A 25,391-nucleotide genomic window follows, 5' to 3' on the forward strand; every position below is an offset into this window, starting at 1 on the left:
ATTCAAAAATCCTGGCATACTATTTTTTCTGTGTGATAAAGGGGTATTTTTTAAGTTAAGAAAAGAGAACAACAACTAACATTTAGTATATTCCTTTTCTGTGTGTCAGAATTGTTCTAAGTGATTCAGATGTAATCCTTATATCAGCCTTACAATGTAGGTGCTATTTCTTTAATTTAGAGATGCAGAAATTTAGATTCAGAAAGGTTAACTAACTTGCTAGAGGACAATGTTAATAAAGAGCCAGGATTATTACTTAGAGCTATCTGAAATCAAAGATCACATTCTTATCCAGTAGATTATTCTGCCTGGAGGATGCAATTTTAGCTGGAAGACAGGGGACTTGGAACCAATAATGGTAGCACCAGAAAAGTCCATCTCATCATCTCATATATTCTTCCTTCAATGCACAGATAAACATATACACACATACACAGAAAGAGACAGAGAGAAAGAGAAAGGTCATAACATTACATTTAATAAGGTTGGAAGACATTGAAGACTAGCCTAAGGTTTTAAAGGTATCATAATTGGTGTTCAATGAGTACTCAAAATACAAGCAATAATCAAGCATTAGACATAATAACAGACACATATTTGATTTTTGGTCATTCTGGTCTTTTTTTAAATAGAGATAAGTATGACATTTATAAATGAATTTGCAATAATTTTATTTTTCCAGACATATTGAGGTATAATTGACAAGTAAATATTGTGTAGATTTAAGGTATTCAACATGATGATTGAATATACATTGGAAATTGATTACCACAATCAATATCATTAACAAATCCCTCCCCTCACATGGTAATTTGGGGGGTGGGAATATCTACTCTCATCAAATTTAAAGTATTCACTAACGTTTTATGAACTATACGAGTTCTGATAAAAAATATGGTGAATCTTTAAATTAAAAAAAATGTATCACAGTAAAAGACACATTGCCATTAATCCCCCTCAAAATATTCCCCCTTGTTTTGAACATACTTATCCCATCATTCTTGCCACTTTCTGAAGCCGTTCTGGAAGTCCTCTTTCATGAGTGTCTTTAGCTGCACTGTTGTGGCTGCCTGGATGTCCTGAATCAATTAATTTACCATTCATGGTCATTTTGACTTTGGGGAAGATCCAGTGAAGAAGGTGAATGAGGACACACTGTAATGTTTTTATTTTATAGAAATTGCCATTTATACCAGAAGTGATGTATGGCATGAAGCCTTTCCGTTACGATCAACAAATACAGTGAATGCTGCTGCCGAGTGGCATCCAACAGAAAGGCAGGTATCTTCAATATTGGAAGTGGTGCCTCAACCCTTAGTAACAGTGACAAGTTTCAATTTGTTCAGTGCAATCAGTCGGGAGTAAGCTATGGTTGAGAGAAGGTGTGTTTTAAAGTGTGCTGCAAACGGCTCTATCACTGATACTCTGGATGGTGAACACACAATGTGATAAATAGACGATGCATTATAGAATTGTATAATTGAAACCTATGTAATTTTACTAACCATTGTCACACCAATAAATTTTAATACAAAATTAAATAAAATGTGCCGTTAATCATCCTCCATCATGACATGCTCAGTGTCACACATCACTTCTGGTATATGGCAATTTCTGTCAAATAGAAACATTACTGTGTGTCCTCATCCACCTTATTCACCAGATCTGGCAGTTCAACTTCTGACTCTTCCCCAAAGTCAAATGGCCATGAAAGGAAAACATTTGAATCGGTTCAGGACTACGAGGCAGCCATGACAGCACAATCAAAGACACTCACAAAAGAGGATTTCCAGAACTGCTTCAGAAAGTGGCAAGAATGATGGGATGAGTGTGTTCAAAGTCAGGGGAAGTGTTTTAAGGAGGATTAATGGTAATGTGTCTTTTACTGTAATTTTTTTTTTTTTCATTTAAACAGTCACTGTACTGTTTGGTCACACCTCACAGTCACAACATTAGCTTCCAGAACTTATTCATCTTATAACTGAAACTATGTGTTCTTTGATGTTTTTCATTTTACATGGGACAGATTTTAAATTGTTTGTACCAGAAATGTCAGATCACTCAGTAATGTTAAAAATATGTGGGTATGATACATTTTTTTTTTTAATGGGCCTTATTTATACTGAGAATATCAGCACTTAGGCTCCTTTGTTTGAAATTTTCCCTCTCAACAGTTTGGGTGCAGGTCATTTTCATACATACAAGTACAACTTTTTCTCAAAACCAGAGTACAATAATTGTGATGTTAAAGTTCCACTCCCCCCCCAAATTATATGATGTTTATTATATTCAGAGAATAGACTCACGTCCACTTGTACTTTTGTATTATTATTTTTTTAATTTTTGAATTAAATTTATTGGGGTGATAATGGTTAGTAAATTTATATAGGTTTCAAATGTACATCTGTATAATACATCATCTATATATCACATTGTGTGTTCACCACCCAGAGTCAGATCTCCTTCCATCACCATGTTTCATCCCCCTTTCCCTCTCTACCACACCCCTTTACTCTCTAGAAACCACTAAACTGTTGCCTGTGTCTATGAGTTTTTGTTTCTTTGTTTTTTTTGGTCCTTTGTTGTTTTTAGTTTTATATCTCACATATGAGTGAAGTCATATGGTTCTCGATTTTTTATGCCTAACTTATTTCACTTAACATAATCTCAAGATCCATCCATGTTGTCAGAAATGGTAGTATTTCATCTTTTCTTATGGCTAAGGAGTATTCCATTGTGCATATATGTACCATAACTTCTTTATCCATTCATCTATGGAAGGACACTTGGTTGTTTCCATGTCTTGGCCACTGTAAATAATGCTGCAATAAACATTGGGGTACATACTGTTATATCTTTAGGGACAAATATTTTCAGATTTTTGGGGGTAGATACCCCAGAGAGGGATTGCTGGGTCATATAGTAATTTTAATCTTAATTTTTTGAGGAACCTCCATATTGTTTTTCATAGTGGCTGTATCAATTTATTACATTTCCACCAAGAGTATATGAGGGTTCCTTTTTCTCCACAGTCTCTCCAACACTTGTTATTATTTGTCTTGATGATAGTCACTCTAACAGGTGTGAGGTAGTATCTCACTGTGGTTTTGATTTACAATTCCCTAACAGCTAGTGAGGTTGAGCATTTATTTTCATATATCTGTTGCCCTCTTGCATGTCTTCTTGGGAGAAATGTCTGTTCATGTCTTCTGCCCATTTTTAATTGGATTATTTGATTTTTTGTTGTTGAGTTGTATGAGTTCCTTACATATTTTGGATATTAGCCCCTTACTGGAGGCATTGTTTGCAAAAATCTTCTTCCATTCAATTGATAGCCTCTTTGTTTTGTTGATTTACCTTGCTGTGCAGAATATTTTTACTTTGATATAGTCCCATTCATTTATTTTTGCTTTTACTTTCCTTAACTTTGAGGTCAAATTCATAAAATCCTCTTTGAAACCAACTTCCATAAATTTAGTTTCTATGTTTCTTCTATGCAGTTTATTGTTTCAGGTTTTATGTTTAGGACTTTGATCCATTTCATTCTTTTGCAGGTGGCATTCCAATTTTCCCAGCACCATTTGTTGAAGAGGCTTTCTTTTCTTTATTGTATGTTTTGTACTCATTTGTTGAAAATTATCTGCCCATATATATGTGAGTTTATTTCTTGTTTTTCAGTTCTATTTCATTGGTCTCTGTGTCTGTATTTCTGCCAATACTATACTGTTTTGGTTATTGTCACTGTGTAGTACAAGTTGAAGTCAGGGAGTGTGATAGCTCCAGAATTGTTCTTTTTTTCTTAGGATTATTTTGGCTATTTGAGGTCTTTTGTGATTCCATACAAATCTGATGATTTTTTGTTCTATTTCTTTAAACGTGCCATTGGGGTTTCGATGGGAAGTACATTAAATCTGTATACTACTTTGGGTCATTTGGCCGTTTTAACTGTATTGATTATTCCAATCCATGAACACAGAATGTTTTTCCATTTCTTTGTATCTCCTTCAATTTCTTTTTAAAATATCTTTTAGTTTTCAGTGTATAGGTCCTTCAAATATTTAGCTAAGATTATTCTTAGGTATTTTATTCTTTTTTGTTGCAATTGCAAAAGGAATTGTTTTTGTTTTTCATTTCTTTTTCTGGATTTCATTGTTAGTATATAGGAATGCAATGGTTTTTTGTATACTGATTTTGTAGCCAGCAACTTTATTGTACTTGTTTATTGTTTCTAATAGCTTTTTGGAGGAATCTTTAGGGTTTTCTATATAAAGAATCATGTCATATACAAAAAAAAAAAAAGACAATTTAACTTCGTCATTCCCAATTGAGATGCTTTTCATTTCTTTCTCTTGCCTGATTGTTCTGGCTAGGACTTTAATGCTGTGCTGAATAACAGTGGTGATGGGGGCAACTCTATCTTGTTTCTGATTGTAGAGTAAAAGTCTACAGTTTTTCACTGTTAATTATGATATTATATGAGGGTCTGTCATATATGACCTTCAGTATGTTAAGGTATTTTCCTTGTATACCCATGTTATTAAATGTTTTAATCAAAAATGGATGTTGAATCTTGTCAAATGCTTTTTCTGCATCTATTGATATAATCACATGATTTCAATCTTTTATTTTGTTTATGTGGTGTATCACATTGATCAATCTGCATGTGTTGAATTATTTTTGTATGCCTGGGATTAACTCCACTTGATCGTGAAGTATAGTCTTATTAATGCATTGTTGTATTTGATTTGCTATTTATTTTTATTTTTTTATTTTTTTAGGATTTTTGCATCTATATTCGTCAGAGATACATGTCTATAGTTTTTTGTGTTATCCTTACTAGATTTTGGTATCAGGGTAATGTTGGTCTCATAAAATGAGTTAGGGTGTGTTGTCTTTTCTTCAATTTTTTTGGAAGAATTTGAGTAGGATAGGTATTAGATCTTCCTTGAATGTTTGGTAGAATTCTCTAATGAAGACATCTGGTTCTAGAGTTTGTTTTTGGGAATGTTTTGGATGCTTGATTCAATTTCCTTGACTGGATTATTTAGACTTTTCCATTTCTCTGTGATTTAATCTAAGAAGCAAATATATTTCTTTTTTTTCCTTTCCTTTTTTTTTTTTTAACTTATTGGGGTGACATTTGATAGTAAAATTACATAGATTGCAGGTGTACAATTATGTATTACATCATCTATAAATCCCATTGGGTGTTCACCACCCAGAATCAGTTCTTCCATCATATATTTGATCCCCTTACCCTCATTTCTACCCCCACCCACCTTTATCCTCTGGTAACCACTAACCTATTGTCTGTGTCTATGAGTTTTTGTTTCTCATTTGTTTGTCTTGTTCTTTTGTTGTTTTTGGTTTATATACCACATATCAGTGAAATCATAGGGTTCTCTGCTTTTCTGTCTGACTTATTTCACTTAGCATTATACTCTCAAGATCCATCCATGTTGTCACAAATGTTCCTATATCATCTTTTCTTACCGCCGAATCTTATTCCATTGTGTATATACACCACAACTTAATATTTTGGATATTAGCACCTTATCGGAGGCACTCTTTGCAAAAATCTTCTCCCATTCAGTTGTTTGCCTCTTTATTTTCTTGATGGTTTCTTTTGCTGTGCAGAAGCTTTTAAGTTTCATAGTTCCATTTGTTTATTTTAGCTTTTACTTCCATTGCCTTTGGAGTCAAATTCATAAAATGCTCTTTGAACCCAAGGTCCATAAGTATAGTACCTATGTTTTCTTCTATGCAGTTTATTGTGTCAGGTCTTATGCTTAAGTCTTTGGTCCATTTTGAATTAATTTTGCTACATGGTGACAGACAGCAGTCCAGTTTCATTCTTTTGCACGTGGCTATCCAATTCTGCCAGCACCATTTATTGAAGGGTCTGTCTTTCCTCCATTGTATGTTTTTAGTTTCTTTGTCAAAAATAATCTGTCCATATTTATGTGGTTTTATTTCTGGGTTCGCAATTCTATTCCATTGGTCTATGTGTCTGTTTTTCTGCCAATACCATGCTGTTTTGATTATTGTAGCCCTGTATTACAAGCTAAAGTCAGGCAGTGTGATAACTCCAGCATTGTTCTTTTTTCTTAAGATTGCTTTGGCTATTTGGGGTATTTTGTGGATCCAAACAAATCTCATGATTTTTTGTTCTATTTGTTTAAAAAATGTCATTGGGATTTTAATGGGGATTGCATTAAATCTGTATATTGCTTTGGGTAATATGGCCATTTTAACTATGTTGATTCTTCCAATCCATGAACACGGAATGTCTTTCCATTTCTTTGTGTCTTCTTCAATTTCCTTCAAAAAAGTCTTACAGTTTTCAGCATATAGGTACTTCACATCCTCTGTTAAGTTTATTCCTAGGTATTTTATTCTTTTTGCTGCAATTGTAAAAAGAATTGTTTTTTTTTTTGTATTTCTTTTTCTGAGATTTCATTATTGGTATATAGCAATGCAATGGACTTTTGTACGTTGATTTTGTAGCCAGCAACGTTACTGTATTAGTTGTTTGTTTCTAATAGCTTTTTGGTGGAGTCTTTAGGTTTTTCTATATATAGCATCATGTCATCTAAAAAGAGTGATAATTTACCTTCTTCATTCCCAATGTGGATGCCTTTTATTTCTCTCTCTTGCCTGATTGGTCTGGCAAGGACTTCCAACACTATGTTGAAAAGCAGAAGTGATAGAGGACAGCCCTGTCGTGTTCCTGAACATAGAGCAAAGGGTTTCAGTTTTTCACCATTAAATATGAGATTAACTGAAGGCTTGTCATAGATGGCCTTTATTATGTTAAGGTATTTTCCTTCTATACCTATTTTATTAAGTGTTTTATTCATAAATGGATGTTGTATCTTGTCAAATGCTCTTTCTGCATCAATTGATATAATCATATGATTTTTGTCCTTTATTTTGTTTATGTGATGTATCACAGTGATGGATTTGAGGATGTTGAACCATCCTTGTGCCCCAGAGATAAACTCCAGTTAGTCGTGGTGAATAATCTTTTTAATGCATTGTTGTACTCGATTTGCTAGAATATTGTATAGGATTTTTGTATCAGTATTCATCAGAGATATTGATCTGTAGTTTTCTTTTTTTGTGTTGTTCTTACCAGGTTTCCATGTCAGGGTAATGTTGGCCTCATAAAATGAGTTAGGGAGTACTGACTCTTCAATTTTTTGGAAGAGTTAGAGCAGAACTCTTATTAGATCCTCTTTGAAGGTTTGGTAGAATTCACTAGTAAAGCCATCTGGTCCAGGAGTTTTGCTTTAGGGAAGGTTTTTGGATGACTGATTCAAGTTGGTTACTGGTGATCGGTCTGTTTAGATTTTCCAATTCTTCATGGTTCAGCCTTGGAAGGCTATATGTTTCTCAGAACTTGTCCATTTTTTCTAGGTTATTCAATTTGGTGGCATATAGTCCTTCATGTGATCCTTTCTATTTCTATGGTGTCAGTGATAACTTCCCCTTTTTCATTTCTGATTTTGTTAATTAGTGTCTTCTCTCTTCTTTGTGAGTCTAGCCAAGGGTTTGTCGATTTTGTTAATATTTTCAAAGAACCAGCTCTTTGTCACATTAATTTTTTCTATTGTCTTTTTGTTCTCTGTTTCATTTAGTTCTGCTCTGATTTTTGTTATTTCCTTTCTTCTGTTGACCTTGGGTTTTACTTGTTCTTTTTCTAGTTTTTTAAGGTTTAACATGAAGTTATTTATTTGGGATTTTTCTTGTTTCTTGAGATAGGCCAGTAATGATATAAATTTCCCTCTTAAAAATGTTTTTGCTGCATCCAAAAAATGTTGGTAGGATGTATTTGTTTCTATGTATCTTTTGATCTCTTCTTTAATTTCTTCTTTTACTCAGTCGTTCTTTAAAAGTATGTTGTTTAATCCCGATGTATTTGTGTTTTTTCCTGCTTTTTTTTTTTTTTTTTGCAGTTGATATCCAATTTCAAAGCCTTGTGATCAGAGAATATGCTTGGTATGATTTCAATCTTTTTAAATTTGCTGAGGCTGATTTTATGTCCCATATCAATATATGGTCTATCCTTGAGAATGTTCTATGTACACTCGAAAAGAATGTATAGTCTGACTCTATATATGACAATTATGTCCATTTCATCCAATGTGTCATTTAATGTTGCTATTTCTTTATTATTTTCTGTTTGGATGATCTATCCATAGCTGTCAATGATGTATTTAAGTCCCCTAGTATAATTGTGTTTTGGTCAATTTCTCCCTCTGGTTCTGTTAGTACTTGCTTGGGATATTTTGGTGCTCCCTAATTGGGGCATAAATATTGATGACTGTTATGTCTTCTTGTTGTATAGTCCCCTTTACCATTATGAAATGTCCATCTTTGTCTCTTGTTATCTTTTTCACCCTGAAGCCTTTTTCTTCAGAAATCATTATGGTTACACCTGATTTTCTCTGGGTACCATTTGCTTGGAGTGTCAATTTTCACCCTTTCACTTTGAGTCTATGCTTGTCCTTGTACTGAGATGTGTCTCTTTGAGACAGCATATGGTTGGGTTTAGTTTTTTGATCCAATCTGCTACTCTGTGTCTCTTTATTGGTGAGTTCAGTCCCTTTACATTTAGGGTGATTATTGATATGTGAGGATTTCCTGTCATTCTATCTTTAGTTTTCTGGTAAGGCTGTGTCTCTATTGTTTCTTTGCCTTTTGTTGTTGTCTGTTATTTCTGTGTGGTGGTATTCTATGATATTTCCCTCTGTTTCTTCTTTTATTACAGTATATATTTCATATTTGGATGTTTTTTGAGTGCTTACCCTTAAGTTATGTAAAAGTTTATGTAAAAGAAAGTTTGCCTTCTAGAAGGCCTGTTGGGATTGAGGTAATTATGTGTTCCTTTTGTTTCTCGGATTCTAGGATCCATTTCTGTCGACAAGTTTGGGAGGTTCTCATTAACAATTTCTTTGAATATATTCTCTGTTCCCTTCTCTCTTTCTTCTCCTTCTGGTATGCCCATTATTCTTATATTGCTCTTTTGATAGAGTCAGAAAGTTCTTGTAGAGTTCTTTCATTTCTTTTAAGTCTCAAGTCTCTTTCTTCTTTTATCCTTGTAATTTCCAAGTTTCTATCTTTGATGTCACTGATTCTTTCCTTCACCTGGTCAACTCTAGTACCTAAGCTTGTTATTTCATTCTTAATTTCTTCTATTGAGTTCTTAATCTCCAGAAATTCTATTTAGTTCTTCTTTAAAATTTCAATGTCTTTCGTAAAATATTCATGTTGTTCTTTAATTGTGTTTCTGAGTTCATTAAATTGCCTTTCTGTGTTTTCTTGCATCTTGTTGAGTGTTTTCAGAGCTGCAATCTTGAATTCTGTGTCATTTAAGTCACATATTTCCATATCTTTAAGTTCCTTTTCTGCAGACTTTTCACTTTCTTTCTGAGCTGTCTTGTCGCCTTGGTTATTCATGGGAATTACTGATTTATTATTTCTCTTCCTAGACATCTATAGGAGTGGCTTCTGCAACACGTTGATAGGAAGCGGTCTTTCTTTTTTTTTCCAGTACTTGTTGGTGGAATGTTTTATGTTTTGTTTTCTCTCTGACTGCAGCCTTTCTTTTCCTCTCTCACACAGTAGTTCTATGTTTTCTCTGCACTATTCCAGTTTCTCACACAATGGGGAAATTCCCTGGCAGACGGGCTTCTCCTCTGTTAACAGTACTCCTGGGTCATAGGGCGCCACTTCCCTGTAGGGATGCGGAGAGCTTTTGAAGTTCCAAAGCTCTTTCTGCACCAGATTCAGAGCCCGTATGTTTCAGCAGTTCTGTTTACTCCTGCAGGGATCCACCCAGATAGTTGGTGCCAGGGGTGGGATGAGTTGTGAGAGGTGGTCCAGAGCAATGCCAGCGACCACCAGCACAGCCGGTACTGCGTCACAGCTCCCTCCCTTTTTTCGGAACTAGTTGGGCTGGGAATCTGTGTGTGTGGTCCACAGTTTTCAGAACAGCAAATATTCTGTTCTTTTGATCTGACACTGCTACTGTTCCACTTCTAGCACCAGGCAGGTGGGTGCAGGGTGAGCTCTGGGAGGGTAAGAAGGGGGCAGCTAGTCTCAGTGCCTAAGGCTTCCATTCTCTGCTCGGCAGTGAGGGCTTAAAATACAGTTTTCAGCCTTCTTCCCTCAGTCTTTTCTGCGAGGTCTCTGCCGTGTGCGTTGAGGTCAGCCGTGTAATATGCTGTCCCCTCAGCCTTGTGGGCCATAAACGGAGCCCTAGCAGTTTGAATTCTTCCCTCTCCCACAGCTGCGGTAGTTCCGGACCACAGGGGGCTCGGAGCACTGAGCTAGGTCTGAGTTCTACGCCTGCAGCTCTGTCTTTTCACTTCTCCCTTCCCTCCTCCCCCGCTCTCGCGATTCTCCCACCTTTAGGTGAATTCAGTAGTGGGCCTCTTCATCTTTCCTGTCTGCTGTGCAGGGCGTCCTTTGTGGAGTTATTGTTGTTCAATTAGTTGTAAATTCCAGGGTTGCTTTACAGAGGTTCACCTCATGCCACCATTTTGTTGACCTCTCTTCATTGGTATTTTTAGCACATTTCTCCCCAAAGCAGCAGAATACATTCTTCTCAAGTGCACGTGGAACATTTTCCAAGATAGGCCACATGTTAGTTAGGCCACAAAACTTGTCTCAGTAAATTTCAGAAGATTAAAATCAGATCAATTGTCTTTTCTGACCATAATGGTATAAAAATAGAAATTAATTTAAAAAAATCAAAACAAAATTGAAAACACACAAACACATGGAGGGTAAATAACCTGCCACTAAATAACGAATGGGTTAACAATGAGCTCAAGGAAGAAATAAAAACGTATATGGAGACTAATGAAAATGAAAGCACAGTGACCCAAATCTGTGGGTCACAGCAAAAGCAGCCCTAAAAAAGATAGTAATGCAGGCTTTCCTCAAGAAACAAGAAAAATCTCAAATAAACAATTTTACTTTACACCTAAGAAATCTGGAAAAGGAACAGCAAACAAAGGCCAAAGTGAAAGAAATAATGAAGATTGAAATAGAAACAAATAAAATGCAGGCTAAAAAAATTATAAAAGATCAATAAAACCAAGATCTTGTTCTTTGAAAAGGTAAACAAAATTGATAAACTTTTACCAGACTTATCAAGAAAAAAAGAGAAAGGACCCAAATAAATAGGTCAGAAATGAAAGAGAAGTGCCAACAGACAACACAGAAATACAAACAAACAAACAAACAAAAACAACGACAACAAAAGAAAATCCTGCAAGTACCTATACACCTACAAACTGGACAATCTGTAAGAAATGGAAAAATTCCTAGAAGCATGCAATCTTCTAACACTGAGTCAAGGAGAAATAGAAAATCTGAACCAACTGATTACTACTAATGAAATTGAATCAGTAATCAAAAATCCCCCAACAAATAAATGTCTGGGACCAGATGGCTTTACCACGTGAATTTTACCAAAACTTTAGAAAAGAATTAACACCTATTCTTCTCAAACTATTCCAAAAAATTCAAGAGAAAGCAAGGTTCCCAAGTGTATACTATGAGCCAAAATTACCTGGATTTCAAAACCAGACAAAGGACATTGCCAAAAAAGAAAAGTACAGCCCAATATCCCTGATCAATTCAGATGCAAAAATTCTTTAAAAAATATTAGCAAAACTAATTCAACAATACATGAAAAGGATCATACACTACAATCAAGTAAAATTTATTCCTGGTATACATGGTTGGTTCGATATTTGTAAATCAATTAACATGATACACCACATAAAAACATGAAAACTACATATATGATCATATCAATAAATGCAGGAAAAGTGTTTCCCAAAATTTAACACCCATTTATGATAAAAAAAATCTCTCAGCAAAGTGGGAATAGAGCGAACATATCTCAGCATAATCAAGGCTATATGTGTGAAACCCGCAGTTAACATCATACTCAATGGAAAGGGTAAAATCATTCTCCTTAATATCAGGAACAAGACAAGGATGTCCACTTTTACCATTTCTATTCAATATAGTATTGGAAGTCCTAGTCACTGCAATCAGACAAGAAAAAGAAATAAAAGGCATCCAAATTGGATAAGAAGAAGTAAACCTGTCATTATTTGCATATGACATGGTACTATTTATGGAGAACCTCAAAGATTCCACCAAAAAGCTATTAGAACCGATAAATGAATTTCACAAAGTAGCAAGATATAAAATTAATATCCAGAAATTGGTTTCATGTTTATACACCAATAACAAGCTATCAGAAAGAGAGATGAAGAAAACAATCCTATTTATAATTGCATCAAAATATCCCTAGAAATGAATTTAACCAAGGAAGTAAAAGACCTATACTCAGAAAGTTATAAGATATTGAAGAGAGAAAATAAAGAAGACACAGATGTACGTAAGCATATACCTTGCTCATGGATAGAAAAAGCTAATATAGTTCACATGTCCATACTACACAAAGCAATCTATAGGTTCAATGCAATCCCTATCAAAATACCAATGGTGTTATTCACAGAATCAGAACAAATAATTTTAATATTTGTATGAACCCATAGAACACCTCAAATAACCACAGCAATGTTGAGAAGGAAGAACAAGACTGGAGGTATTACACTACCTGTAATCAAACTATATTACAAGGCTGTAGTAATCAAAACAACATGATATTGTCATGAAAATGGACACACAGAACAATGGAACAGAATAGAGAGCCCAGAAATAAAACCTTGCCTATATGATTATTTAATCTATGACTAAGTGAACAAGAATTTACATTTGGGTAAAGACATTATATTCAATAAATGGTGGTGGGAAAATTTGACAGATACATGCAAACAAATAAAACTAGACCACCTTCTTACACCATGTACAAGAATAAACTCAGAATGGATTAAAGACTTAAATGTAAGACCCAAAACTGTAAAACTCCTAAAAGAAAACATAGGCAGTAAACTCTCAGACATTACCCTTAGTAACATTTTTACTGATATATCTCCTTGGGCAATGGAAACAAAAGAAAAAATAGACAAATGGGACTCCATCAATTAAAAAGCTTTTTCACATCAAAGGAAACAATCAAACAACAAAACAAAAAGTCATCTTACTGAATGGGAGAATATATTCACCAATGATACATCTTATAAGAGGTTAATATACAAAATTTATAAAAACTCATACAACTCAATACCAAAAAACCAAGTACTCTAATTAAAAAATGGGCTGAGGACTGAAGAAACGTTTCTCCAAAGAGGACATACAGAGGGCAAATAGACATGAAAAGATGCTCAATGTCAGTAATCATCAGAGAAGTGCAAATTAAATTCACAATGAGCTAGCATCCAACACCTGTCAAAATAGCCATCATCAATACATCAGGAAACAAGTGTTGGTGAGGATGTGGAGGGGGAAAAGGAACCCTTTCGGTGGGGTTGCAATTTGGTGCAACCATTATAAAAAACAATATGGAGATTCCTCAAAAAAATTAAAAATAATACTACCTTATGATTCAGCAATTCCACTTCTGGATATTTACCCCCAAAAAAATCTAAAACACTAATTTGAAAGGATATATGCATCCCTGTGTTCACTGTAGCGCTATTTACAATAGCTAAGATATGGAAATAACCGAAATGCCCATCAATAGATGATTTTATAAAGAAGAAGTGGTACACATATACAATGGGATATTACTCTGCCATAAAAAAGAATTAATTTTACCATTTGCAACAACATGGATGGATCCAGATGGCATTATTCTAAGTGAAATAAGTCATACTGAGAAAGACAAATACCATATGATCACACTTATATGTGGAATCTAATGAACAAAATAAACAAAATAGAAACAGCCTCATAGATACAGAGAACAAACTGATAGTTACTAGATGGGAATGGGGTTTGGGGGCAGGGAGCGTAAAGTGACAGGATTAATAAGTACAAATCATTGTTACAAAATAGTCACAGAGGTATAAAGTACAGTATGAGGACTATAGTCAATAATATAGTAAAAACTGTGTATAGTGTCAGATGGATACTAGACACTATATCACTTATAAATTATATAAATGTCTAACCAATGTGCCATACACCTGAAACTAATATAAAATAATATTGAAGGTCAATTATAATTATAAAAATAATCATCACAGGGATATAAAGTACAGCATAGGGAATATAGTCAATAATATTTTAATAAGTATGTCAGATGGTAATAGACTTATTGGGGTTATCACTTAGTGAGGTATATAAATGTCTAGTCACTATGTAATTTTATACACCTGAAACTAATGAAAAAGAAAAAGAAAAGGAAAAAAGAAGTATTGGAAAATTTGAATACACTAAGGAATTTATATCAGTAATCCAAAATGTATCATAAAAAATTACCATAGGCAGATGACTTTACAAGAGTTTCCTTTGAAGGAATAAATAACTTACATCTTACACGAATTGTTTCTGTAAACGAAAAATGGTTGAAACTTTTTTTTACAAAGATTTTATTGGGGAAGGGGAACAGGACTTTATCGGGGAATAGTGTGTACTTCTGGGACTTTTTCCAAATCAAGGTGTTGTCCTTTGAATCTTAGCTATGGAGGGTGCAGCAAAGGTCCAGGTCCAGTTGCCAGTGTTAGTTGCAGGGGGCATAGCCCACTACCCCTTGCAGGAGTCAAACTTGCAACTGGCAACCTTGTGGTTTAGAGCCTGCCCTCCAACCAACTGAGCCATCTGGCCACCCAAGAGCTGAGCAGAAGCTCATTGACTTCATTCTAGGTGTGAAGGGCGCAACTGGCTGGCCCATGTGGGAATTGAACTGGCAGCTCCGTTGCCCAGAGCTCGCGCTCTAACCAACTGAGCCACCTGTCTTCCCCTGTTGGACCTATTTTTATGATGTTTGCATAACTTTGGTATCAAATCCAGATGATTCAAGGAAGGAAATAATAAACTAACTCCATATACAGTGAAGAAAATAATAACAACCTATCTTTAATTTGAGCATTTACAATGTTATAATATGAGCACTTTACATGTGTTATCTCATTAACACGAAAAACAATCTCATGGAAGTGGTAATGGGTACTATTCTTGACTCCAATACCCAGTTGAGAAAACTGAAGCATAAATTTGTTAAGTAACTTGCCAAAGATAATAGCTAATATGTGTCAAGTCATGGGTTTTAATGCAAAAAATATAATTTAAGTGAATCAAGTCAAGATATGTGTATATATAAGTATAATACATATATACAATCTAAAACACTAACAGACTAAAGAAGGTAAAAGAACTCTACTCATGTCCAAAAAAAAAAAGCCACGATGCCTGTTTCTATCACTATGGATCAACATTGTATAGAATTTTTACCAACGTGATAAAATAAGAAATAGTAACAAGATGTATATGAACTGGAATGTAATAAATAAAAATTGTTGTTATTCACACATGATACAGTTCCCAACACAGAAAACTAAGAGGATCTACATTAGAAATAATAAGAGTTCAGCAGTGATGTTAGATGTATAGGCCATATGTAAAAATCATTTGTATCCCTATAACCAGAAATAGTATAGATTAGAAAACAATTTTAAAAAGAAAGCAGAAGTATTAAAAATCATGATTGTAAAGGATATTTAATGGCATAAGTCAATGGAAGAATAATCATGATGTAATGTTGAATGAAGAAAGCAAACAAAATTATATTTATATCTATAACATCATTTTGTTTACAATACATATAGAGACCTATATTTCACTGGTTTTGGTTGGGATTCCCTGGTGTATGTATATGAAGTCCAATAAAATGTCAAAATAGTCATGAGAATTTGAGTGATTTTTTTTTTTACAATTTTTTGTGTTTTTTAGGTGTTTATAACAAGTCATATTTTGAGAAATCAGTAAAAATATTATGAAAATGTTTTAACTGAATGTGCTAAAAGAACCTGAAGAAAAGTCTTGGACAAATGCTTTTGGCAGAGATGGCAATGGTTCTACTAAAGGACCCAAGAAGATTTAATAGGACACTAATTCAGAAAGTGAGAAATTAAACCTGTGGATGACCGTATAAAGATTACAATTCCAATGTATGACCAAGGCAATGGATTTGAGGAAAGGAGACCCAGTGTCATCCCAATTGCTTACAACAGTTAATTTCCCAACATTTTCTAATGTCTATTAAATGGTTCTGTGCATTGGCCAAAGACCTGCATTTAAGGGGAAAGAAGATAACAATGGACTTAATAATCAAGGCAATTGATGATAAATCTGCTGTTGGTTGTGATTTAAATTAAGTATAGGATATAGGAAACATCTACATGGAACTTTCCCTCTATCAATCAGAGCTACAAGTCTTCTAATGCTGGTTTGATTTTCTAGTAAGCACCTTGGGACAAAAATGAATTTATAAAAAATATTTTAAAATATTAATGAAATATAATCTGGGAACTCCAACCCCGTGTTTTGTTATTGATATTTTACATGTTGTCCTTTTGCATTGCAGGTGTCAATATGTGGAGCTGGTATTAGTGAAGAGATCCATGTGGGTCCTCTCTTTATACCAAAAAAATGTACACATTTTAAGAGATGTTATCTATGTATTACTTCTCAAAGTTGAATTGAATTACAGTAGCAATGTGTAGTATAATGTCTGCTCAAAAGATGACGTTAATCAAATGAATGCTAATGTAATTCATTGTATTACTATTTTAATAGTTTTTTTTTCCTTTCTTAAAATGTGTATACATTTTTTGGCACCCACTGTATATACAAAGGCTGCAATGGTGTACATCTTTTGTGGTAATAGAGTGTGGTGTTTAGGAGAGCAGAACTTGCTTCAGAACAACTTGATTTGAGTCTTAATTCTGCCTCTTTCCAATTAAGTAACTCTGGGCAAATCATTCAAAGTTTCTGAACCTCAGCTATATTATTCGTAAAATGGAAACAATGATAATATCTATGTCACAGAATAACTGTGAGCATTTTACTAGATAACAAACATAAATAGTTTATTTAGTGTGACCTGGTACTTATGCAGAGATTAGGTGTTATTATAAAATCTAAATAAAAATTGCTAAACTTTTTAATATACTCAATTGTTATAGACATGCCAATTTATAAAAAAAGTGTTAGCTTAATTTTCCTTTTTAGATACTTCAATCTTCAGTGAATGTCCTCTCTCTGAATTTATATACTGCAGTATCAAGTATAGATAAAGTCCAAAATCCCCTATTCTAGAAGAAAATTAGAAAATCCTGAAGGTTATATGGGCCATATATTCTTGTTATCTAACTCAGGTTGAGAGAGATGTTTACAAAAGTACTCAGGCGTAGGAAAGTAAAGAAGGTGAACACAAGCCAAGTACTGATGAGTCTCCAAACCAAGAAAACTGACTAAACTCAGCCTGAGTACATCCCCAGAAAAAGGAACCGGAGCCAAACAACTTGGGGCCAGACAGCTTCTGGAAAGAATTAGGGAGCAAAGTTAGTGATGCGAGCAAATCTAGGGGTTATAAATTCTACTGAGGACCTGGCTGGCTGGCTTTCTGATTGATTCCTAGCCCTAATTTTGTAGTGAATCTGCCCGTTTTGAAGACAGAGTAGGAAGGGCAATGTATTTTTCTAATGACTGTCAGCCATGAAATTATTTTTGAAAGAAAAAGAAAGTCAAGCCAATAACTATCATAATAATTCAGAAACAATTACAAAATCTTTTATCATCTGTCTATATGCTGCTGTGGCACACATGATGATAGGTATGAAATGGTGAAAAGGTAAAATTTTGAGTTGCTAAGTCTGTGAAGAGGAGAAGTGAAATCAATGGAATTATACAGAAAGCATTTACTAAGTGCTTATTTTGTCCATCTCAGACTAATCTGGATGTTCCTTTTTTTCCTGACAAGTGGGATTGGCTTTGTATACCCACCCCTTTTGACATGTGAGCAAGACACTTTTTGCCTCTAAGAGAAGGCAGAGCATCAACAAAAGAGAGAGTCAGGGACTATTCCTGGGAAATGAAATATCCAACTGCAATCCTTTTTGAAGTATGTTAGAAGTACAGTTACTTTTCTGTGGTTTTGATGGGTTTAGAATTTTGGCTTAGGCAGAAATTAGGAATTTCAGGTATTTTAGTAATAAAGGTATTCATAAAAGACTACATGTATCAGCATAGGCCAAAATGATATAGAAACTATGTAAAACACAAAATATCAAAACCTAAAAGACTAAAGAAAAGTCAAATTGAGCAGTGGGGAAAATTCTGTGCCACTAATACATGAAAAGATTAAGTGAAAACTTAAGACTGTTTTGTTTGCTGACTCCTAATGTAGCAACCTGCATTAGTATCCATATAAACTGCTTTTCCACCTGTTGAAACAGAATGATTGAACTGTCCTTGCACCTTTCTAAGATGAAAGTATGCCATTACCTCTCACTACTCAGAGTATCTGCTGCTCCACTGCCTCACCTGAGTCTTTTGCTTTACTAACTTTCTTTCCTTTCTCCAAAGACAAAAACAATGCTGCAATGTCTCTCATAAAAAATAAGCAAGCAAACAAACAAACAAAACCATGCTCGAGTCCCTATTTACTTTGGGTTAAGGCCCCAGTTTTATGCTTTCCTTTATAACGAACATCCTATATTCTGAGTCGTCCTTTCTTCCCTCTTTTATTTAACCTAGCCCAACCAGGTTTCATTCCCACTGCTACATTTCACTTATGACACTCATCTCACCAAATCAAGCAGTCTCTTCTCTACGTGGTGTTACTTGGCCACTGAGCAGCTCAATCTTTACTTTAATTTGACTGTCCTTTGTTTTTTGAAACATACTCTTCTCTTGAATTCTGAGACATCCCACTCATCTTATTCTTTCTCCTCCTGTGCATGAAATGGTGGACTTCTCTAGGGCTGCATTCACAGGTTATATCCACATTCTCTCTCTAGAGAATGTATCTCACAGAGTCCCCTGGTTTGAAACATCAAACAACACTAAAAAAATTCCAATTTGTGCTTTGACTCTGATTTTTCCAGTGTATCAGACTTGTGGACCCACTTGCCTACTTAACATCCTCACTTTAATTTTTTTGTAAGTATCTTAAGCTAAATTAGTTCATCATGGAACTCTTGATCCTTTAATTTAGATTCTTCCCAAATTCTCTAAAAAACTGAATTAATAACATCACCATTAAACCATTCAATTAGGCAAAAAGTCCAGGAGTCATTATTACTTTCTTTTTTTCTCTTACGCTCCCTATCCAGTCTAAGTAGCATGTGGATTCCTATTGGCTCCACCTTCAAAATTAATTCAGAAAATATATTCTCACCACCTTGCTACCATCCTATCCCAAGGAACCAACATCTCTCACCCAGACCACTGTAATATCCTCCTAATTCATCCTATTTCCACTCTTGCTCACTCAACTCTGTTTTACACACAACAACATGACTCTTCTAAAATAAAAGCCAGAAGACAAGGTCCAAGATGGTGGATTAGGTAAATGCTATACCTACTGCATTCCAGGATCACACCAAAATTACAAATAAATGATAGAAAAATCAACTTCATGAATCATTTAAACACTAGCTAAATAGAACCCCTATAACTAAGGATATAAAGAAGAGGCCACATTGAGCATGATAGGAGGAATAGAGATGCAAAATGGGCTGACCCCAAGCCCACAGATAGAGATTGAACACCAGAAGGGACACCTTAGTGACGGAAGTGCCCCCTGAGAAGGAGGAGACGCCCACTTCCATCTGGAACCACAAACCCCGGGGTACTGTGCTGGGAAGAAGCATGTAGCAGTGAAACTTAGCGAGGATTCTGTCTACCCTTCCCAGTGGGGTGGAAGGTGGCTAGAGACCCAGACGCCCTCTTATAGAGTTGGCACATGGATCACTTGCTTGCAGGCACTCACCAGGTTTCTGGCGGAAACCTGGGTGGCAGATTTGGAGGCCCAGGGACATGTGGGGAAGGACTGAATTGAATGGCTTCAGCACAGATGCTGTAGGTACAGGAGACATTGTTGTCCCTGTGTGGAGCCTGACACGTGTGTGGCTTATAGGAGGGTGCCACCTCTGCAGGGTTAAATCCTTTCCACAGGGCAAAGTCTGGGACTGCATTGGTCTGGTGGAATTCGCGTGTGTGCACTACCTTGCTAACACCCTGGGTCCCCGCCCTCCACACAGCTGGTGCCACATCGCCGGGAATATCTTGACTACTAGGTGGCTATCCCACATTACAGGCCACAGAAGTCTGTCTAAAGTGGGCAGAATGCCTGTGGTAGACCCAGAAACATTTTATGGTGGGTGATAACCCAAGACCTGCGCCACAGTGTAGATGGGTGGTGACAGGCCTGAGACAGGCAGTGGCTGACCATAGTGTTTTTAGGGCATTTTTGCAAGTTGGTCACAGACCCAGCACCAGCGTGGGAGCTGAGAATGCATTGATTTTGTAGAAACCACCAACCACACCCCTTAGCTCTCTGGAGCTCCACCCCACTCACCTAGAGCTGCACTGCCAGGGACATTCTGGGTGCCTGAGTGATCAGCCCTGCCCCGAAATTTTGGTGGTGAACACTGACCCCAACAATGCACTGCAGCAACTCAGGATCAGCTCTCGGGAATTTGTGAGCCTGAGGCAGTAGCTGACTACCGTGTTCTCAGGACACTGTGCAAGGTGGTCACAGGCCAGGCACTGGTGTAAGAAGTGAATCTGCATTAACTTTGTAAAAAACCTGTGGTCACGTCTTGTGATTCCCTTGAACTCCACCTGGCCTAGCTAGTGCTGCATCACTGAGGGCACTCTTAACACTGGATAAACCAACCTGGCACATGCACCTCAGGAGGCTCTTTCAATGGCTGGGTCTTACAGGCATCTGGCAGGTGGCAATAGGCCTAAGGGGCCCTGGGCCTTTTGCTAACTGCCGCAGGCCCACTATTGATGGCAGCCAGCTCAGTTCACAGTGAAACCACCCACACATGCCTCCAGGTCCAGCACAGGCAGCAGCCAATCACATACAGCTTTAAACTCCTACCATGTAGGTGTGGGCTGGTAACAGACAAGGCTGAAATTGCCCTGCACTGGAGCCCCACCCAAGAGACCCAGAAACAACATACCCAGAGGCCAGCTTCAGACCATACCTGAGCAGTATCTGGTTAGACCCACAAGTGGCACACCCAAAGAGTGTCTCAACATGAATCTAAGAGTCTGCAGGTATGAAGCCCCTCTGAGGTGTCAGTCCCATAGAGAAGCTTATATGCTATGGGTGTAGCCAATCCTCATAGCTAGTCAGCCTGGGAGTCAGTTCCACCTACTGACATGCCAAAAGCAATCGAAGCTCAATTACAACAGGAGAACACACACAGCACACAAGGGAAACCCCTGGAACACACACACAAGAGAATAGGGACACTACACAATTGGATTACCCAAAACACATATTACATAAGGCCATGCAGCAAAGACTGAGAGACATAGGAAATCTACCTAATGCATAGAAGCATACACAAACAGGCAGCCAGAATGAGGAAACAAAAAATCATTTCCCAAATAAAAGAACAGGAGAAACTGCCAGAAATGGAACTGAATGGAATGGAGGAAACCAACCAGAGTTTAAAACACTGTTTATAAGAATGCATAAGGAACTTAGTGAGAATTTCAGGAAAGAGATAACAAACACAAGAAAGGACATAGAAACCATAGAAAAGAACCACCCAGAAATAAAGAATACAATAACTGAAATGAAGAAGATGAAGCAGAGGAAAGCATCAATGATTTAGAAAACAAGGTAAATACACCCAATCAGAACAACAAAAAGAAAAACAACAACAACAATGAAGATAGATTAAGGGGTCTGTGGGACAACATCAAGTGTAACAACATTTGCGTCATAGGAGTACCAGAAGGAAAAGAAAGGGAGCAAGGGATCAAGAACCTATTTGAAGAAATAATGACTGAAAACTTCCCCAGCCTGGTGAAGGAAACAGACTATAAGCCCAGGAAGTACAGAGTCCCAAACAAGATGAACTCAAACAGGCCCACACTAAGGCACATCATAGTTAAAATGGCAAAGGTTAGACAAAGAGAAAATCCTAAAAGCAGCAAGAGAAAGACAACTAGTTACTTAGAAGGGAGCTCCCATAAGATTGTCAGCTGATTTCTCAACAGAAACTTTGCAGGCAGAATGGACCAGAATGGACAGGAAATATTCAAACTGATGAGAAACAGGGAATTACGACTAAGCATACTCTACCTAACAAGGCTATCATTTAAAATTGAAGGAGAGAGAAAGAGCTTCCCAGATAAGAAAAAGCTAAATTAACTCATTACCACCAAGCCAGTATTGCAGGAAATGTAAAAATGACTTCCTTAAGCAAAAGAAAGGAAAAAACAAACAAACCAACTAATGAAGATCAGAAGTCTGATTAATAAAATGGCAATAACTATGTACCTATCAATAATCCCTTAAATGTAAATGGATTAAATGCTCCAATCAAAAGACATTAGGTAGCTGAGTGGACACGAAAACAAGACCCATGCATATCCTATCTACAATAGACACATCTCAGGTCAAAAGACACACACTGACTGAAAGTAAAATGATGGAAAAAGACATTTCATGCAAATGGAAACAAGAAAAAAGCTGGGGTAGTAATACTTACATCAGACAAAATATAGACTTTAAAATAGAAACTATAATAAAGGACAAAGCGGACATTACATAATAATATAGGGGTCAATCCAACAAGAGGATATAACCTTAGTAAATATCTATGCACCCAACATAAAAGCTCCTAAATATATAGAGCAAATATTGGTAGACATAAAGGCAGAAATTAACATTAACACAATCATAGTAGGGAACTTTGAAACCACACTGACACCAACGGAGAGATTCCCCAGATAGAAAATCACATGGAAACAGTAGCCTTAAATGACACACTAGACCAGATGGATTTAATTGATCTTTTTTTTTAGCATTATACCACAAAGCAGCAGAATATACATTCTTTTAAAGTGCACGTGGAACATTTTCCACGATAGACAACATGTTAGGCTATAAAACAAGTCTCAATAAATTTAAAAAGTTCAAAATCATATTAAGCATCATCTTCTCTGACCACATGTTATGAAAATATAGAAATCAATTACAAGTAAAAATACTGAAAAACACACAAACACATGGAGACTAAATAACATGCTACTAAACAATGAATGGGTCAACAATGAGATCAAGGAAGGGATCAAAACATACCCTGAGACAAATGAAAATGAAAACATAGCCACCCCAAATATATGGGACACAGTGAAAGCAGTCCTAAGAGGGAAATTTATAGCAATGCAGGCCTACCTAAAGAAATAAGAAAAATCTCAAATCAACAGTCTATCTTTACACCTAAGAAAACTGGAGAAAGAAGAGCAAACAAAGCCCAAAGTGAGTACAAGTAAGGAAATAATAAAGATCAGAGTGGAAATAAGCAAAAGAGACTGAAAAAAATAATAACACAAAAGATCAATAAAATCAAGAGCTGGTGTTTTGTAAAGATAAACAAAATTGATAAACTTTTAACCAGACTCATCAAGAAAAAAATAAAGAGGACCCCAATAAATAAAATCAGAAATGAAAAAAGAGAAGTGACAACCAACACCAATGAAATAAAAAAAAAATTAAGAAAATACTACAATAACTATACACTAACAAATTGGATAATCTGGAAGAATTGGATAAATTCCTAGAAGCATACAATCTTCCAAAACCACATCAGGAAGAAACAGAAAATCTGAACAGACAGATTACTACAAATTAAATTGAATCAGTAATCTACAAGCTCCCAATAAACAAAAGTCCTAGACCAGATGGCTTTACAAGTGAATTACACCAAACATTCAAAAAAGAATTAACACCTGTTCTCCTCATACTATTGCAAAAAAGAAAAAGAAAAATGCAAGAAGAGTGGAGTCTCCCAAGTTCATTTCACAAGGCCACTATTAACCAGATTCCAAAACCAGACAAAGACTTACCAAAAAAGAAAAAAAGTATAGGCCAATATCCCTAATGAACATGGATGCAAAAATCCTCAACAAAGTTTAGCAAACTGAATTCAATCATACATTAAAAAGATCATATACCACGATCAAGTGGTATTCATTCCTGGTATGCAAGGTTAGTTCAATATTGCAAATCAATCAATGTGATACACCACATAAAAATGAAAAATAAAAATCATATGGTCATATCAGTAGATGCAGAAAAAGCAATTGACAAAATCCAGCATCCATTTACGATAAAAACTTTCAGAAAAGTGGGAATAGAGGGATGATATCTCAACATATTAAGGGCCATATATGACAAACCCACAGCTAACATCATTCTCAACGGGGAAAAGCAAAAAGCATTCCCCTTAAGATCAGGAAAAAGACAAAAATGCCCACTTTCACCACTTTTATGCAACATAGAACTGGAAGTTCTAGCCATAGAAATCAGACAAGAAAAAGAAACAAAAGGCATACAAATTGGAAAGGAGAAAGTAAAACTGCTATCATTTGCAGATGGCATGTTACTAGATATAGAGAACCCCAAAGATTCCACCAAAAAACTATTAGAACTGATTAATTTAGTAAAGTAGAAGGATCCAAAATTAATATTCATAAATTGGTTGCATTTTTATACACCAATAATGAACTATCAGAAAGAGAAATTAAGAAAACAATCTGATTTACAGTTGCATCAAAAAATAAAATACCTAGGAATAAAATTAACCAAGGAAGTAAAAGGCCTGTATTCAAAAAAGTATAAGACATTTAGGAGACAAATGCAAGAAGATACAAATAAATGGAAACATATTCCATGCTCATGGATAGGAAGAATTAATATAGTTAAAATGTCCATACTACCCAAAGCAATAAATAGATTCAACACAATCCCTATCAAAGTACCAATAACATTTTTCACAGAACTAGAGCAAATAATCTTAAAATTTATGTGAAACTGTAAAAGACCTTGAACAGCCATGGCAATCCTGAGAAAGAAGTACAAAGCTGGCAGTATCATGCTACCTGATATCAAATTATACTACAAGCCTATAATAATCAAAACAACATGGTTTTGGCATAAAAACAGACACATTGCTCAATGGAACAGATAAAGAGAGTCCAGAAATAAATCCATGCCTATATGGTCATTTAATCTATGACAATGGGCGCAAGAATTTACATTGGGGTAAAAACAGGATTAAGGGCTTAAATATAAGACCTGAAACCATAAAACTCCTAGAAGAAAATATAGGAAGTAAACTCTCAGACATTACCCTTAGTAATATTTTTACTGAAATATCTCCTTGGCAAACAAAAGAAAAAATAAACAAATGGGACTACAA

The sequence above is a fragment of the Rhinolophus hipposideros genome (assembly GCF_964194185.1).
Source record: "Rhinolophus hipposideros genome assembly, chromosome: 13".
Lineage (NCBI taxonomy): Eukaryota > Metazoa > Chordata > Mammalia > Chiroptera > Rhinolophidae > Rhinolophus > Rhinolophus hipposideros.